The sequence below is a fragment of the Molothrus aeneus genome, chromosome Z (assembly GCF_037042795.1).
Source record: "Molothrus aeneus isolate 106 chromosome Z, BPBGC_Maene_1.0, whole genome shotgun sequence".
Classification (NCBI taxonomy): Eukaryota; Metazoa; Chordata; class Aves; order Passeriformes; family Icteridae; genus Molothrus; species Molothrus aeneus.
Genome location: NC_089680.1, coordinates 13973690 through 13988396, shown reverse-complemented (window position 1 = coordinate 13988396; position 14707 = coordinate 13973690).

The window sequence follows — 14707 nt, the reverse complement described above, 5'->3', positions numbered from 1 at the left end:
AGCGGCGGCTCCATTTAGCGCGGTGTCAAAAATGCGCGGGTCGAGCAAGACTCAAAGGACGACCGGGGAGGACTTTCAAACCAGCGCGGCGGCGTCAGACACGGGCAGCAAGAGCGGAGCAGCTGCAGAGCTCCAGCGAGCTGCCACGGAGGGACGCAGGAGACGCGTGGTGGTGACGTCAGACCCGGAAATCTGGACCCGGAGATCGGCTCGAATCGCAGCGCGAAGGGGGGCACCCGCGGGGGGGGGGCTGCGCGCTTCGGCGGGGGGTGTGGATACAGCATCAGAGGAGGAGGAGAAAGGGGCAGGAACAGACAATAGGGAGGAGACTTCGGAGGTGGAGCGGGACGGAGACAGTGACGTCAGTACAGGGGAGGCAGGGGGCGTCCCCGAAGGCACGCATGCGCGGGAAGTGCCGGCGGAGCGAGGTCGGGGGCGGGTCCGATCCTCTGTGACGTCTGGGGCGAAAAGGAGGGGCCACGTTCGGGGTTCGACATCCCGGGGCTCCACCCCCTCTCCGAGACCGATGCCTTTAGTTTCAAATCCTATGGTTCAAACCCCTTCCACTCAAAAGCATTCAAGTATTCAGCCCTCAATGTCAGCTCAGTTAACAGCCATGCAAACTCGGTCTCAAACACGGCTGCAAGCGCTGCAGTCTGCAGAGCAGGAGAGCACAGATCCCAGAGGCAGAGAAACGAGTACGCAGACGGAGGAAGAAACTCAAGTTGTGAACAGCGACTCGGAAGAAAAACGAAAAGAATAAAAACTTTGGGGGTTTTTTTTTTTTCCTTTGTGGCTTTGAGTGGGAGCATGACAATGAAATTTTATAAGGGTGAAGTCATGAGCTTCATGATGCTCATGCTTTTATCTGTTGCTTTAAGCAATAGAGCAAATCTACCTGTCAGTCAGCCAAAACAAAATGTTTGGGAAGCGTTAGCCCAGGCAGCAAATTTAGAAAGTATCTGCCTGACACATTCGAAACCAGGGAAACCATTCACAGCATGCATGGTTGGGTTGCCAGTGGGCGAATGGCCAATTCCAGGGCATTCTCCAATGGAGATTTCGCAGGTCATTAAAGATCCTGTGAATGAATGGTGTGCTTGGACACATCTTTTACCTGTGGCTTCTACCGAACCGCAGGAACTGGAAATTTTTGGGTCCACAACAATGGAGCTATGCATGAAATTCGAAATTTCGAATGTGTCAAGGGCAAACAAAAGTGTTGATGTCACACCAAATCACGAATATTATAGAAACGCATCAGCCTGGTGCAATCACACAGTGACGACAGCCAAAGGATCAATCCAGGTTCCAGTGCAATTGCCACGTGGGTTGTTTTTAATTTGTGGGGACAGAATTTGGCACGGCATTCCTGCAAATGCCAAGGGAGGTCCATGCAGCATTGGGAGAATTTCAATGTTGTCACCAGATTTGAAAGTGTTAAGAGAGCAAAAACACAAAGAAAAAAGGTCCTTGCAACATTACAGTGTAAACTGTGATGATGAAGTGTACACTTGGGACAAGGCAAGGAGAATTGCGGCAGCAATTTTCTCACCTCAGACAGCGTCGGGGGTGGCCTTGACTCAACTGGACCACATGGGTTGTTGGTTGAGCAAGCATGCTCAATCAATCTCTCTCGCTTTGAGTGATATGTTAAAAGACGTAAGCAGTGTGAGAGAGGCAACTCTGCAAAATAGAGCAGCAATCGATTATCTATTGCTTGCTCATGGACATGGATGTGAAGAGTTTGAAGGAATGTGCTGCATGAATCTCTCAGATCATTCGAGATCAATTCATGAAAGTATTCAAAACATAAAAGACAGTATAAAGAAACTAGGCGAAGTCACTGGATCATGGATTGATGATTTGGCGGGATTTTTTGATCTTTCTCCCTTATGGAGAGGGTTTCTAAAAATGGGATTTTATATTTTAATAATTCTCTTAGTCCTCATGCTCATCGTCCCATGCATCTTTTTGTGTGTGAGACGTGTCATGAATCAAGTTGCCAAAGAAGTCTTCTTAGTGCAAACAGAAGGGGGAGATGTGGGATCTCAGCACATCATTCCTGATGTTCAGAGATGCCAGGAGAACCCTTGGGGGTCTCGAAAATCCTGGAATGTTGCCAAGAGTGTCTGGTGGCTTGATTTTGATCCATCCACAGAAATAACAAGAGTTTGAGGACAAGAGAATCACTTTAGAGTATAAGGTGTAAAATAGACACATTTAGAAAGTGAAATATAGATTTTAAGGTTTTTTGGGTACAGGGGGGTTATGGAGACAAGATGGAGGGATCAGGGCGTGTCTTGTCCTTCTTCTTCCTTCTTCTTGTCCTCCATCTCCTGTGGTGATGTTGGCATTTGGGGATTGGTTTATGGTGAAGGTGCACTTGCCAACATGGGTGAAAAGCATTGGGAAATAAAGGTAAATATTGTGTACGTAGATATTAGTATAAAAAGACATGACCGCCCCGTGGGTGGTCAGAGAGTGCCTGTGACTGCTTGCAGATCAGACCTCTGTTGAGCAGACAGAAAATTTTGTAGATAAGAAATAATAAACAACCTGAAGACCGAAAAGCTGAAGAGTCCAGACTCATCCTTTAAAACGCGTGCCACCCAAGAACCACACTACTCGTGTCGGGGCAGAGACAGACAGCCGAACCCGACACAATCTATGTGTAATACTTGTTTTCATTTTCTTTGTTGGTCTTATTAAAATTATAACATAAGAGGAGATAATCAACCTTCTCAAAAAATAATCCATCTCACTGATTCAAAAATTAAACAAACTGAACCTATTCAAAGGCACGTAGTTGAACTGAACTCTAAATAAATATACAGTGCCTCCTTAATATATTCCTCACACAGAAGATACGGACTACACTGTGCTGGTAAAGGGGACAATGCTGTTGTGTCGTGCGCGTCAACTATTATCAACTTGCAAAAAAGGTGACCAAGGTTATCCTACAGGTTTATATAAAGTCTAATTTTGAATACATATTTACTACCCAAAAAGTAATCTTTCTAGAAAACATAACTGATTTGTTTTCATTGATTAGTTACTGTGTATCTCCTCTGAATTTACCATGTTCCTGCTAAGGTGGGGTGGGGTGAAGGGCTGGAAGGGGAGGGCAGAGCTCTTACCTCAGCTACTGCGACAGGTCTTTTAAAGTGAGTATCTGACTTCATTCAGAATTTCTTTTTGTCCTCAGTCTGTTACCAGATAATCTGAAGAGCAGTACCAAGTTGTTGTAGTTGATCCGTGAAACACATGAGCCTTTGCCTGCAAGGGGGCTTGACTGGTTTGGATGAGATGAGCTTTCCTGAAATTAGGGACAATTCCACTACAGGTCACCAAGTGACACCCTTTTGAATTTTCACCCAAGTGAATTTTTCTTTCTCCTGCACATTGAGAAGCCTCTTAGCAAAATCTTGGGTAGGCTGATGTTACAAACGTACAGAAACAACCGCTGAACCAGTAAATCTCCATATCTGACTGAGGATAAGGTTCATTTGCACTGGGAGGTGTGACTGCAGCTTCAAGGCAGCCAGCTCAGATGCCCCATAAGCACATAGCTGGCATCACAAGTAGTGTGGGGCAGGCTGTCCATTTGGAAAAATTTCTCACCACATCCCTACCACCTTCAATGAACTTGATACCACTGCTAAAGTTAGCTAGCATATAATCACACAAAAGGCAATCGTTCTCTTATCTGCATCTACATGGCAACAGAATGAAAGTGCTACTTTTCTTTATTCCTATCTTCTTTGATACTTCAAGTAATAAAGTCTTGCAGTCTCACAAAGTACCTGTAGCTTGACAATTCTCAAGAGGCAGAAAGATAAAAGGCGCACCTGAGTTGGCATGTCTCTTTTCAAGTGGGAATTCTCTAGAAGCAGTTTATTCATGGGAATACTTGGGGTCATTTAGCACTACAGTAAAAAAGAGTGACAATTGTAACACTGTTGTCAGCATCTGGTCTTCATAAAGTGTCTAGACTGTATCTTCTACCAGTCACAGAGCACTAAATCTTTTTTCCTCTTGTTCCTTGTCTTGCCTAACAGCTGTGTAACATTTTCAGGGTTGTTTTCCACTAGAAAACAGACATTCTTCAAAACTAATCTTTACACTGTGTCCTTTTTGTTTTGTTGTTTGTTTTTTTTTTTAACATAGCATAGCACTAATCCCTGCCTGAGGTATTTTTCATTGCAACAGTGAAAGACTAATGTAGAACTTTGTGATGTTAAGTAAGATCTGGTGAGTTCCTGACTCATATTTTGAAAACAATACTGTGAATTTTAATATCCATCATTAGTTATGAATTTTCATAGTACAAGACTGATGTAGGCTGATGAGTCCTATAGGTTATTACAAAACATTTGCAAGGAGAGTTAATAACTCACATGAAGCCAATGAAACACTTGGACAAAGAAAGACAAACAAGTTCTGAGACTTATAAACCTTTATCCAATTCTACAAAAACATTGCTTGTTGTAAACTTTATTGGTAGAATGTGCAATATTCTGCTATAGTTCTGAGGATTGCTTGTGGTTTTATATATTTAATTATTATTTTTTTCTTCTTTTAGTTTATTTTATTCAGACTGATTCTAACTTTTTAGGTGGCATGAAATAGAGAGGATAACTAAAAAGGGGAAATACTGCTTTTAAAGTGTTATGGAGTATTTTTTTCCAGCACTGATATATTCATTTCATACATTGCATATAAAATATGATTTATTTTTATAGACTCTTTCTCAAATTTTTATGTTAGTGTATTCTTTTCTAAGTGTCTTTTATATATTTGTTGCATCTCAAGATGTGTCTTCCTCAACAGATGGTGTTGTTGAATGCATAGCCAAGTTTTTTTAGCACCTGTGAGAATGGGCAAAAACATACTGTCCCAAGATATCCATAACTGCCACACAAAAACCAGTATATTAAATTAAATGGATACAGATACAGCTTTGGTTTTAAATCAAGAATTCATTCTATGAGATTTTGAACCAAGTTATTGCTTATAAAAAATCCATGACTGAGTCTGTGAAACGATCCTGCCAGACACTGATGATGGGTTAGGTTAATGAAGGAAATGATGGTGTGAGCAAACACGCTCATTTCTTTCTTGCAGAGAGTTAGGGACATAGACGTGGTGAACTGTTTTGGCTTGGTTGACAAGCGATGTCTCATTAAGCCATGGTAACTTAGTTACTTTCAATTATTTGCCCATAAAATTCATACAGAAGCAGCTTACTTTAGAGGAAAACAGGACCTAATCAACCCAGTGTCCCCAGGAGACTTCACTTCTCCAGGTTCCCCTTATATAGATAAAACCCAATGAAATCACTGTCTACACTGTCAAATTTTGTAGAATTGTAACCAGAAAAAAGCCCTGAAATATTTACAACACATCTAGTTTTGTGCAAAATTTTCACTCTCTCAAGCCTGAAACGAAACAACAAAGCCAGCTAATAGGCTAGTTAAGCTGGTTGTTATAATTGTTTTCCATTATCAAGACAGTGAAGAAAGATCATTTGTTGTACAAGCAGTTTTGTCTCAGCCATTCTATGTTCACTGTTATTAAAATTTTCAATGCATATGTGCAAAACCAGAAAACTATTTTTTATAAAATAATTTTAGTACAGGCACAGGAATAAGCAACCTTGAATTTTGAGTTTGCTTTTTGGAGAGTGTGAAAGCAGCCTATAACATCTGCATTTTCAGAATCCATGCAGAATTAAAACATTGATCCTTTTAGGTACTTAAGAGACTATTTATTACAGACAGTCCAGAATGTGTAGGTAACACTAGAATAACTATGTTGCACATGTAATCACATGATTTTTCTCTTTTTGAGGCAAAGCATGAGTTTACAGAAATCCCATCAAGCTTTTAAAGAGGCCAAATTCCACTGTCTGAAACCCTCAAATATCTTCAGCTCTTTTCTTTTAAGGTCATCTTAGTAAACCATTGCTATGTAAAGTGATTAGTGCCAGTTTTGCTTTTACTAATTGCTGTGTAATTTTTAATCAATGTTTCATTGTTATATGAAACTAACAATCTGATTTGAATATCTTTTCATTGTACTTCATAGAATTCATTGTGGTTTATTGCTATAAGGGAAATTGAGATTAAGAGTTTAGGCAGATTTTTCAGTGAGGAACACTGAATATTTTTCCTATTTTGAGCAGAAGTACAATGTTTACTGCTTAGAGACACAGCCACCAGGTTGGTGGTGGTGCTATAAAAATCTGGGTGAAAGAAGCACACCCTGATGTCTCTGACTCAAAAGCAGTGACCCGTATTTATGGGATTATATAACATTGATGTAAACACTATGTACCAGAAGAGCATAGAATCTTATTTTAAAGTGCCTTCCCTCAGCAGCTTTCAAAAGCCAAAATCTGTGTGTGGTAAATAGAATCACAGAATTACAGAAACTGCTGAATTGGAAGGGACCTCCAAGGATCATCCAATCCAACTCCAGCCCCTGCGCAGTGCCATAACTAAGAGCATGTGTCCAAGAGCATTATTCAAAAGTGTCTTGAACTTTGAAAGGCTGGTGCTGTGGCTGCTTCCATGGAGAGTCTGTTCCAGTGCCTCATGTTTTTTGTGATAGCTTCTGTAGTGGACTGACCCTGAGTGTATGCCTGGCACTCCCCAAAAATGCTCTATCATTCCCCTGTGCAAGTGGACAGGGAAGACAAAATTTAACAAAGGTTCAGGAGTTGAGATGAGGTCTGGGAGAGGTCACTCACCAAATACCATCCTAGGCAAAAGGGACTCCACTTGGGATATTAATTGAATTTAATTCTAAAAAAATCAGAGCAAGAGAATGAGAAGTAAAATAAATCTTAAAAATGCCCTTCCCCCACCCCTTCCTCCTTCCAGGATTCTACTTCCTGCCAGCAGCATAGAGAAAGGGCAAGTGAGTGCTACAGTCAATTCATCACATCTTCCTGATGCTGCTCAGGGAGAGGAGCTCTTTCGCTACTCTGTACTACTCTGGAGTCTCTCATGGTGGACTGTTGTCCATAAACTTCTCCAGCAAGAGTCCATCCCATGGAAACAGTTTTCCACAAACTGCTCCAACATGGAGCAGTTCCACAGGGTGCAGTCCTTCAGGCACAGCCTGCTCCAGCATGGGTCCCCCACAGGGTCACAAGTCCTGCCAGGAGATCTGTTCCAGCCTGGGCTCTGTCCACTGGCCCTCAGGCCCCTGTCAGGAGCCTGGTCCAGCACAGCCTCCCAAGGGCTCACAGCCTCCTCTCAGGCATCCACCTGCTCCAGCCTGGGGCTCCTCCATGGGCTGTGGGTGGATCTCAGCATCCCCATGGACCTCCATGGGCTGCAGGGGCACAGCTGCTTCACCATGGGCTGCACCAGGGGCTGCAGGGGAATCCCAGCTCTGTGCCTGGAGCACCTCCTGCCTCTCCTGCTGCCCTGACCTCGGTGTCTGTAGGGCTGTTCCTCTCATATACTCTCACTTCACTCTTCTCTGGCAACAACAACAACTGTACCATAACATTTCCTTAAATCACAGAGGTATTAGCACAATTTATGATTGCCTTGGCCTTGGCCAGCAGAACATCCATCCTGGAGCCAGTTGGCAATGGCTTTGCAAGACACAGAGGAAGCTTCTGGCAACCTCTCACACAAACCACAAGTGCTACCAACCCTGGCCACACTAACCCAATAGAGCAGGGATTCAGTCAGACATCAGAACAGTTTTCAAGTATTTTCTTAGTATCTCTGAAATTAGTGGTTTCATACTTGAAAAAATTCAGTGTTCCAAGATAACGTCATTTATTTACATATGCAACTTACCCCAATATAATCAATGTTTAATGGCACTTACAGGTAGGAAGTGCAAATATGCTAAACATCTGAAGCCCTTTCTGGTTCTAACAAGGGTTGAGAGAGCAAATGCATAACAAACCAACACTGATTACTGATTCTGCCTGACATGGAGTTTAAAGATTTTTCTGTCAATGAAAAACATGAACTGACACATTCAAAGAGAGTTTCTCTACTAAAAGCCCACACAAGGATAATCTTTTTGTTTCTAAAAGTAAAATATACCTCCAAATTAGGTTATTGCAATGAAAACCACAAATATCTTACTACATTGGTTTTTACATTAAGACCACTCCCCAATATCTAAGTTATAAATTAAATGAAAAATTAAGGAAAAGCTATTTCATACATTTGAGTTATCAACATGTACCTCACACATGGTTATTTCCCTTTTTTCCTATGACTCTCAGGTTATTTGAATTGTTTTTAAATCTGATATTTCTTAATCTTGTCCTAACCAGGCATCCTACTTGATCATGAGTGTTCACCCATGCTAATGGAAAATGCTGAAGGAGAAGGATTCAAGTAATTCCTACCAAAAAAAAACCATTATAAAAGACATTAATAAAAGGTAGCTTATTTAGAAGAAAGGTTTTGCAATTTATCAAAAATCTAAGGAGCGGCAGGACAAAGTTTGTCCAGAGAAGTCTAAGGTTCCCTCTGAACTTTGATGAACTTAGTCAGACTTAACCAGAAAACTTCTGATTTGTGAGAAAAAGGATGGCATTAGAGCTACTTCATGTCAAGAGAATCCCAGAACCCTTGGGAGTTCTTGGCTCTCTGGAAATACCTTTTTGGTCCCCAACCAGGGGACCAAATGAGGCTTTTTACAGAAAAATCTCTGTGGAGAGCTTTGTGGATAATTGGCTAGCTGAGAAAGGCCACTTCGATGTGATACCGTTGGATAAGGATAGGGGAAACAAGCTGGGGATTAAGCAACCAGTGGCCAATCACTGACAAAGGTCATAGTGACCTTCGCTGAAACAGGAAGATGGGGAAGAAAATCGTTTGCCAGAAAATGAAGATAGCCTAGGTAGAGAAGCTATAAGAATGTAAACATAGAAACAAAATAATCATTAGAGCATAGAAGTAGGTGTGGTTGATCTAAGTGTGCTTTAACCAATAATGAGCTCAGCTTTTGCAATATGTATAAGCTTCATTAACACCAATATAAATATGTGTGAGCTATCAATAAACTTTGGGATTTGCTGTTCACGCATATTGTGTGAGGCAATTCCTCCGCCAATCACAACAAATGGTGACCCCGACGTGATTTGCCGGTAGCCACGGTCAATAGGTGTACGGAGTTCGGGTCCTACCGCAGCCGAGGACGGCGAAAGCACCTCTGAAAAAGGGAAAGTGCCGTGCCCTGGGTGAACTCATCGGAGACCCCGGCCGATACGTGCAGACAGAGCCTGGAAGGGCTGCAAGAAGCGCGCTGTTATCTTTAACATGGATAAAGAAAGGCAAGCAGCATATGATTTATTTACTAGCTTTTTACAAAAGCGTAAGGTTAAGGGTATAGATTTGCAGAAAGAGCTTCATGGGTTGTTAGCTTATGGGTGTGCACAGGGGCTTTTTCAAAATCCTCACACAGTGCATGAGTTATCGGAGTGGCGTATATTTGGGGATAAGTTGTGGCAGGCAGTCATAGATGATGATAAAACTACAAGAAAGTTGGGAAAGTTATGGAGAGTCGTGCATGATGAATTGTTGAAATATCAGGCAGAGGAAAGAGCTGCTCAGCAGGCTAGTGCAGCCCATGAAGAAAACAGGAATTATAGGGACTGGTTTGGTTCCCCGTTACCCCCTGTTACGTCCACAGTCAATCTGCCGCCGGCATCGCCTTCTGCTTTAAGCAACGCTGCCCCACTGACGTCGGCGCCTGCTTTAAGCAACACAGCCCCGCCGACATCGGCGCCTGTTGTGGTTTGCTTTGTGTTTGTTTCGTTCTTCCCCCCCCCCATGATTGTGTTAATGGTTCTGCCCAAGGTTTCAGTTTTTGTCAATCATTGTACCCCTCCCCAGTTTCCCTAGTTACCAAATGTATCTTGCCTGTTCCCCTCCCCTGGCTGCCTGCCAGTTACTCAGTGCCCATGCCTCTTTTTCCAGAAGTTTCTGGCTAGGGCGTCAGGTGGTTGGTTGAGGGGCCAGGACCCCACCCCTAACTCTGCTCCATTGGCCCCGTACCTTTGTCAATTCCAAATGTATCTACCGCGCCCGTCTCCTGATTTGTTATCCCTAGCCCCGCCCTTTCCCTTTATATCCCGAGGTTTTCCCGGCCTCGGGGCTCTCAGATCTCCCTTTCCTGAATCCTCTACACCTTCCTCCATTAAACCTCCTTACCCCAAGAGACCTGGGAGTCGCTCCTTCTTTCTCGTCCGCAACATCTGGAGTATTTACCGCGCCAACTTGCCCGCAAGCTGAACACCGCTTAGGCACAGGGCCTTGGCTTCGGGTCGAGGCAGTGCCTGGACTGGCTGGAGTGTGGCTGGACCTTTCCTCTAGCCTGGGCATTTCTTTCTACCGGCCACCGCTCCAGGCGCCTGCTTTAAGTAGCACTTCCCCGCCGACTTCGGTTCCTGCTTTACATGGCAGTCCCCTGCCGGCACCGGCACCTACTTTAAACGGTGGCTCCCTGCCGACATTAGCTCCTGCTCTAAACAGTGGCTCCCTGCCGGTATCAGCTCCTGCTTCAGGCAGCAGCTTCCCCCCCACGTGTACTCCAGCAATGCCGTCCGCACCGCCTGCCCCAGTGTCAAACCCTACACCTCCTCTGCTTAGTAATGCGCCCACCCCCAGTCAGAGAGTGACCTAGCAAGGGCCATTGCACAGCAGTGAAAGGAGGCATGGGCGGCGGTAGCGGAAGAATTCATGGACACGGGGGATGACGAAGTGATATCAGCTGCTATGGAAATTGCCTGTCCAGTGGTTTATTCTCCCCTGGCAGGGGGAGGGTTTCAAGCTACAATAACTGCTTTGGATTGGAAATTGTTATCACAGTTACGATCCACGGTTAGTCAATTTGGAGTAACCAGTGAACCCACAACACCGGAGCCTGCAGAAGCCGCTCAGGAAACGGCAGAGCCAGCGCACCCACCAGCTGCCGCGCCCAGACACAAGTAGCAGCTGTCACCGCTTCAGCTCAACCTGCCTCCAGCCCGCCACCGCCGGGAGCCTCGGATTGGACCTGGCAGCCGCAGCCACAGTAACCCTGATGACCACCCACCCAGAAAAGGTTCCAACTGGAGTAAAGGGACCACTCATTATTGATGGATTACCTATGGGAGCTTTGCTTTTAGGTCGTTCCTCGGCTACAATGATGGGATTATTTGTTTTATCTGGAATAATAGACACTGACTATAAAGGGGAGATTTCTATTATGGTGCATACTCTTTTTCCACCTATGCAAATCGAAAAAGGGCAAAGAATGGCTCAAATCTTTAAGCTTAGGATCATGGTTACGCTCTATTGTTAAGGTTAGCATTGTAGTAGCTACTGTAGCTTTGTTGTTAGTATTAATTTTGCCATGTTTTTGTATATGCTTACAGAATATGGTGCGAAAGATGATAGCTACCGCATTTAATCAAACCATGCTTGTTCAACAGAAAAACAGGGGAAATGTGGAGAGCTTTGTGGATAATTGGCTAGCTGAGAAAGGCCACTTCGATGTGATACCGTTGGATAAGGATAGGGGAAACAAGCTGGGGATTAAGTAACCAGTGGCCAATCACTGACAGAGGTCATGGTGACCTTTGCTGAAACAGGAAGATGGGGGAGAAAATCGTTTGCCAGAAAATGAAGATAGCCTAGGTAGAGTAGCTATAAGAATGTAAACATAGAAACAAAATAATCATTAGAGCATAGAAGAAGGTGTGGTTGATCTAAGTGTGTTTTAACCAATAATGTGTTGAACTAATATGGAAAAGAAATTAACTCTGCACTTTCAAAGATGGGTAGGCTGGTCCCTAGTGGGATTTACCATTGGTATTAATTTTAAAAAATTTGTGCATTAAAATATAAGTGTTCACTAAAATAAAATTAAATCTTTTTGAAATCTTCTGAATATTATTTTTGCATCTTGTAATAAAATTTGCATGTGTGTTTAAAGGAGATGGCAATATTTCTTGATTTTAGATGTAGTTGAATCTGATTTCTTGTGAAGGCAGTGGGGATAATAGCTCCTCAGCAGGCAGCTTGTAGTTCTTGGCTCTCTGGAAATGCCTTTTTGGTCCCCAACCAGCAACAGCACAATCAGAATTATGGCTCCAGCTGGCATATCTTTTATACCCATGAAACATCACCTCTTCTCCCATCCTAGAAGAAGAGCTCTGCAAAAGCAACTGTGTCGGGTTCTCCACAGTTGAAATAAGGACCAGGAAGACAATAATACTACCTGGCAAGAGCTCATCCACTGCTTTTCTCTCCTTCATCTATTGAAACTGCAAAATGAGGTCCTATTTTTAAAATTCATCTCAGGATGGAAGAGGTTCAGCATCAAGAAAACTTAAAATATCTGAGAAATGTATCTAGCTTAAGTTTTATAGAGTAAATTGAAGAATTCTGATTTACAGAATGTGTAAAAATAAAATGACCATTTCTGTAATAAGATTTCATGCTCCCAAATGTATGAGAAGCATTCCTTCTGCATGAAGACAGTTTATCAAACTAAATGGATTTGAAGATACTTCAATAAATAGATCATAAATCAGAAATTAGAATGCAAGGCAACAGGATTACTGCAACGATAATATCAGAATCCTGTTATTGCACAAAGTAATGGAGTGCAATCTAAATTTTCCAATATAACCATAAAGGGCCTAATCAGTCTGTGAAGATAACATTGTTAAACACTTTTCTACCATCTGACTATTTCTTGAACATACTGATCACTATATGATTTTTGTGTACCTTATAGTATTTCTATGTTTTTATACCACAATACCCTCAGACATTTTCAAGCAAGAAAAGTGCAAATTTGTATGGAATCAGCTTTAACATATCCATTATAGTTTGGCAGAAGTTCCTGATAATATTAGTTGCAACGCTATGCTTGGAGTTTAAATTATGCTTTTTCATACTATCTATAGTATTTTAATAGATTGTTTAGCAAGGAACTGCTAGAAAACAGTATTGAAAGTTTTTCTTTTCCCTGAAAATATTTTACTAGTTTTCCAGCGGCAGCTCACGATTGTATGTAAAACTTGGAAACTTTTTCATAAAGCTCAGTACACTCTGGCTCATGCTAGGTTCAGAGCTGTATCTGTGATAATTGTTGAGCTGTGATTTAGGCTAGTAGGGACAGCAAACACTGTCATGTTTAAGGCTAAACAAATGAGGCCTCTGAGAGGTGCTTGTGTTCATCCTGATGAACAATGCCCTTACCACTGTGAGGAGGAAGCTCCATTGGCACCTCCTTTGGAAGATCCACAGCACAATCATGCTGGAAGTGCCAGAATGTTTACCTGCTTTCTGTGCCCCAGACTGCAAGGAGTTGTAGGATCTGAACAAAACTTAGGCAGCACTGTAGCCACATTTGTCACTAGCTAATACAGACTCGTGAACTGGTTTTGCAGCTTGTCTCTAATATAATAAGCAAATGAGGTTTTTGGGCTAAAACTGACATAATTTAATTTTCATAGTGGTTAATAGATCAGAGCCCGAGGAGTCAAGTTTAGGTCAAAATCCAGAAAGGCTCACTGCCACTTAAACTCTTAAACAATCATTGCATAGATATCTTGTTCCTTTGAGCTCAATCACCACACCTAGACTTTTTAAGTATCTCTTAATTTCTGTGTCATACATGCTATGTTTGTGGAAGGTCTACTTCAGAAGACTTATTCTGGTGAAGAACTTACATGATTAAGTCTGGATTTTCATTTTCACACCAGAGAATATCCTAAAATTATTGTTATAACAATACGGACCACCTCAAATTGACTGTCTTTCCCCTCAGATTTTTCCCCAAAATGCCAATTACTATCACAGGAAGTTTTCTTCTCTATGACATCCACAACCAGGGCCATGAATTGGGCACAAAATGGTTTTCTAACCAGAACACTGAAGATTGGCAATCTCTGCACCTGGTGACGTATGGTGTTCAGGTTTCCTTTGTGACAAGGCAAAGGTATTCATTGCGCACATTTAGCCAGTAAAAGAGCAGTTCCTTTTTTACAGTTGATAACAGAGATAGAGATTGCATCTAAAAGATGCACAACAGAGCTGTATTATATTCAGCTAGACAAGCTGAATACATTGCTAGAAATAAAGAAGTCTTTGCAGCATTACATTCTCTATTTCTAAAAGCTTCTTGAAAATAATTAACTGAATACAAATGCAGCATTTCTTCCTGTTTCTTGCTCCATGCATTAGATTATTTTTGTATATTTTGTTAGGAGACATCAATGCATCTAGCATTACTTGTCAGTGAGATGCAAGCTGATAATGGTACTGCTTTCCATCAGTGGAAGGAAAGCAATTTTAATTGTCAGCAAGTTTTGGAAGTAGGCACTGTGTTTTTAGTTTCTGCTTGTGGCTAAAGGAGGAGATAGCACTATAAGCAGTAAGAACAGAGATTTAACAGTGACCTGAAGATTTAACAGAGCTTGTCACAAAGTGTCCTGGTGGAAGAATTAGTCATGTAGGCTGTCTGAAGGACCCAAGAAGGTGGGTAAGGGATGTGTAGGTGAGAAAATAATTTCTTCCATGAACTGTCAATTCTGTAACTCACCCAAATTATTACTGGTTTGGGTTTAGTTTGGTTACTTTTTTACATAGAAAATATTATTTAAGTGCCAAGACCCCAGTATTCAGAGCTGACCTTACTATGCTGGAAAGACAGAGTTTAAGATGTG